Consider the following 5,552-nt stretch of genomic DNA (forward strand, 5'->3'; position numbering starts at 1 on the left):
AGGCGGAGGACGCCTCACCATTAAGCACCGTGCTTGTGACTTCACAGAGGGCGAGAGCCGACGCGTGTTATCCACGGTGATCCGGTGAGGGGGCCTCCTGATGCGATGGGATGCTCAATTACAAAAATACGTGGTCGTTCCCACCATCCTGTGGGGCAAGTTGATTTGGGCAACGCACAAACACGTTATGCATTTGGGGGTCAAAAATACCCTATCCACTCTTCGCCTCAACTTCTTCTGGCCTGGCATGGCTGCTGACGTTCAGAATGTGCTGCAAGGGTGCACTGCATGTGCCCGCCAAGCACCTCCACCAAAGTTGGCGTGCCCCCTCTCCAATCTATTTATGTATCCCGTATGTATGAGCTCATTGCGCTCGATATGCTTGGTCCCTGCCCAACCACTCCGTGAGGAAACAAGTATTTGCTGGTGGGTGTATAGTACCTTTCTCGGTGGCCAATGGCCTGGCCGGTAACGGACCAATCGGCTGTGACGATCACGGACGCCTTTCTCCACGGGTAAGTTTTGGATAAGGGAGCCCCGGAACACCTTCTCACGGATCAGGGCAGGAATTTTTCATCTAAGCTGCTCAAGGAGGTGTGTGACCTGTTGGGCACCAAAAAGATCCGTACCTCGCCCTATCAACCGCAGACTGACGGCATGGTGGGATCTCTTTTTATTTTTGTATAGCTGCCATCGTTAAGTACTTCTTGAATTTTGTTGTTATATGACAGTGGCATTGCCCTTGCCGGCTGAGAGGATGACAATGTCTGCTGTAACTTCCTCTAATGCTAAACGAATTCTGTCTAGAACTAGCTTAGCTCTTATCTCAGAGAAAATCAGACTTACGCGCACCGAACTAGATCAGTTAGACAAGACACTCTACAAATCACACTTATCTTTGACTGCAACAATGTCCACATCGGATTGGGAACATGTAGACAAAATGACTGCCTCTTCAGCTGCCGCTATGTCGACTAAATGTAAGGACAACTTGATTTCCAAATTCAACCGCCTCTCAAACAAGACACCGGACCCACACATTGAAAAAATAGACGCTAACAAAGTCGTAATAAATCGCAGTAACAGTTCTATTTCTGATGGTCTGAAATCCGTTTTAGCTAAAGGACTAAACTTTGCAGTCACACCTAGACACATACCAGTTAATGTTTTCATTGCCCGAGTATATGTGGCTCTCAAGGGACTGAGTCACATCGCTGCAGACGTAGCAAGATCTGAAATCTCTGCAACCCTCAAAAACGCTAAGATGCCAGCTAGCAACATCAGCAAAGATGAGCGTTTTGAATTAGCTCAATTAAAAAAGAGGGATGACATTGTCATCCTCTCAGCCGACAAAGGCAATGCCACTGTCATCATGGGACAAAATAGAATACAACAACAATATTCAAGAACTGCTCAACGATGGCAGCTATACAAAAATAAAACGAGACCCCACCAACAGCCTCGTCATTAAAAACAACAAAATCGTTTCTGATTCAACCGCATTAATTGATCAAACCAAACAGTTCTCGTTGAAACCTTCTGCAGCCAGGCCACCAAGATTATATGGCTTGCCAAAGATACATAAAGAAGATACACCTCTTCGTCCCATTGTCTCTACTATCAACTCCCCCACCTACAAACTGGCTCGTTTTTTGTCTGAAATCCTGCGGCCTTTCACTGGAAAAACCACCTCTGCGGTACTAAACTCTACTGACCTGGTATCGACAATCAAGGGGATTTCCCTATCCCCAGACGACCTGCTTGTCAGTTTTTACGTGGTTTCATTATTCACCAAAGTTCCTGTACCTGACACCATCGCAATCATTGAAGACTTGGTTCATCAAGGACTGAATACTGGGGTACCCCCCCTGGTGAGACACTGCTTAACCAATACATACTTCACCTGGAATGTAACTTTCTACAAACAAACTGAGGGCACCCCAATGGGCTACCCCCTATCTCCAGTTGTAGCCAACGTTTTCATGGAGATATTTGAGACTGACGCCATCCAGACTGCCACTCTACGCCCGACCTTATGGAAGAGGTACGTAGATGACACTTTTGGCATCTGGCCACATGGCCGGCCTGCTCTAGACCAATTCCTCGACCACATCAATTCCATACACCCAGCCATCAGATTCACCATGGAAGTCAAAAAAGATGGCAAGCTACCCTTTTTGGATGTCCTAATTAAAAGGAGACCTGATGTTTCAATGAGCCACTCTGTCTACAGGAAAGCCACCCATACGGATGCTTACCTAAAACCGGATTCCCACCACCATCCATCCCAGAAGAATTCCCTCATCAAGACTCTATACCATAGAGCCCAAAGCATCTCCGACCAGGAACACATTGCCAGTGAACTCAAACACGTACGCCAAGCTCTTAAGGCTAATAGTTACTCCGACTACACAATCCGCAAAGGAATCACTCCAACCATCAAGAAGGATCCTGTTGAGGAGCCTTTCAAGACCATCACCTTACCCTACATTGCTGGGGTCACAAAAAAGATCTCCAAAATCCTGATGAAATACAAGATCCAGGTCCGATTCAACACAGTACATAAAATCCGTGATCTGGTCCCGTCTGTTAAAGATGTGGTTCCAGACATACAGTACCCTGGCGTCTACAAACTAAGTTGCCTCTGTGGTAGCAGTTACATTGGAGAAACCAAACGACATGTCTCGGACCTTATCCGTGAACATAAAGCAGACCTAAAACACGGAAGGACCAACACCTCGGCCGTGGCAGATCACTGTTATAATTCAGTGGGCTCACATGACATTGATTTCTCCAAGACAGAGGTTATTTGTAAGCCATCTGGCTACCATGAGAGGTTCGTTCATGAGGCTATTCACATATACAAACAGAGACAATTTCAACCGAGAAGATGGATTCTGGCTTAGCAATCATTGGAAGGATTTGATAAACCATTTCACGTCTTAATTGATTGTGTTCACGCTTACGGTGACTTTCAGACCGCATTCCATTTTCTGCTCCCCCCTCCTCTGTTTCGAACATAGATGGACTCGTCCATCTGGCAAACTGCCAAATCGCTGTTCTTGGTGGTGACGTCAGGAAAACCCGCCACTTTTTTCAAATTTTCTTGCCGTGGATTTCACACCTGATGATGATTGCTTGTGTTGCAGTCGAAACGTCGTGATAATTTTTATTGTTTTATATTTATATTAATCTTAATTTAGGAGCTTTCGTGACTGCAGGAATTATTCTTTGGTTCTTTTCGGTTAAGTCACGTCTAAAAATAAAGTAAAATAATAAATTAAAATAACATATTACGACGTTTCGATTGCAACACAAGCAATCATCATCAGGCATAAAAGAAACAGCAACAAAAAATCTAACTAGAAAACTATAGACAGACATACAAGCAGACAGACATCACGACGGCACACAGAGAGAGGACACAAATCGGAAAACTATAGACAGACATACAAGCAGACAGACATCACGACGGCACACTCTCTCTCTGTGTGCCGTCGTGATGTCTGTCTGCTTGTATGTCTGTCTATAGTTTTCCGATTTGTGTCCTCTCTCTGTGTGCCGTCGTGATGTCTGTCTGCTTGTATGTCTGTCTATAGTTTTCTAGTTAGATTTTTTGTTGCTGTTTCTTTTATGCCTGATGATGATTGCTTGTGTTGCAATCGAAACGTCGTAATATGTTATTTTAATTTATTATTTTACTTTATTTTTAGACGTGACTTAACCGAAAAGAACCAAAGAATTATATTTATATTATTTTATTATTTCCCTTCTACGTGACTTTACCGAAAGAACCAAGAATATGTTAAAAAGTTTGTTTAAAAATAAAAATTGTGTCATCAGTATGACATAGCTATACGAAGTTTGCAGTCGATAGCACATTGGGAAGTGTGTACAAATTGAGTTACAAGATCTATTTTTGAGGATACAACAGACGAAGTGAGTTAAATAAAAAGCGTGTAAAAAGGAAGGGCTGAGAGGAACTTTGGAAAGTTCCAGAGACTTTCATGCTGGCCTTTATAGGTGCTCGCTCACAGCACTTGTCCCACAAGTCTATTACGACTATATGGGGGAGCTTTGTGTGTTTGTGGTGAATTAAATCCCGACCAGAGGACTGTGTCGTGTGTACTGTCAACTACAAACATCTGCCAATTCAGCATTGGTTCAAGCGGGCCTGACTGCTGATGAGACACTGCATATTGAAACCGCTCTAAAATGTTTGTGTTCAAATAATTCTGCTGAAATTATGCGCTACCAGAAGTTTGTACAACTGACGGCATGTGCAAATTGTTTTAGTTTTATGTGAAGGGATAGATATGTGGCAGGGCAGTCTTGTGGAGGTATATACAGTATTCTGCTTGGTTTTAAAGTAAGGTTCGGGAATTGAAAACATTTGAAGTCCCTGTGACCTCTAACACTTCTGAGGAGCCCGTCTGACTATTACAATGATTACGGACGCCGAGGAGAAAGTCACGGAGCGGGCAAAGCTCGTGGTTAGGTAAGAGACTACCGTATCCTCTCGTTTCATGAGATTGGCTCTACGGAAACCTTTTTAATGATTTACCTTAAATAAATACGTAAATAAGCTATTACATACGTCAAAATTATATCATCGCTTTATCTCATCACTTTATCTCATCACATTACCTCATCACTTTATCTCTCATCACTTTCTCTCTCGTGTACAGTTCCAGATGCGATTCGCGGATAGCCAAAATAGCAGATGGCGAGTCCGCGAATAACGAGGGAATTCTGCACACCGCGACTCGGTTGCCCACAATGCAATGTGACAGCAACATTTGGGGCCGTCCATAAATGACGTCACGCGATTTTGGACGATTTTTGACCCCCCCTTCGTCATACGGCGTCACAAAAAGTCAGACCCCCCCCCTCAAATATGACGTCACAAAGCTCTGCCCCCCCCAAATAAAACATACTTCAAATCGCTTTAAACTATTGTCATTGTAGTGCGTATTGAATGTGGCGCTGCACTGATGTTGTAAGAGAAAACATTTATTAAAAAGTCTATTTAATTAAGTAGAACGTGTTGTCTATATTTATTTAAAGTTGCGCATTTTGATGTGACGTCACATTTCCCCCCCCCCTCGTCTCACATCGTCACAAATGTCTGACCCCCCCCCCCTAGATGCGTGACGTCATTTATGGACGGCCCCTTTTACAGTTTTACTTTGAATATAATTGAGGTTATTTAGCAGTAATACGTTTTGATTGTTGAAGGGTTTGCAAATTTAAAAGAAACTGGTCATGATGAAACATTTTAAGAATGTAAACAAGTTTAGTCTCCACCTCTTATCCATCTCCCTGGCCTATGTGCTATGAAGGGCCATTGGCCGAAACGTCGCATATTATATAGTTGTCTCATTACCACTGTTATTAAACGTATTGCGAGTATATACAGTACATGTTTTACAAATGACCACGGTCGGAATCAAACTCTCGTAACTTCGGAACCTTTGTGAGTCAGCAGCGCGTTTCCAGGGGGGAGTGGGTGGCGGCAGCATTGCAGTGAAACCACGTGCTTTGCATCCGCG

Source organism: Lampetra planeri, chromosome 43 (assembly GCF_965212315.1).
Source record: "Lampetra planeri chromosome 43, kcLamPlan1.2.h2, whole genome shotgun sequence".
Taxonomy (NCBI): domain Eukaryota; kingdom Metazoa; phylum Chordata; class Hyperoartia; order Petromyzontiformes; family Petromyzontidae; genus Lampetra; species Lampetra planeri.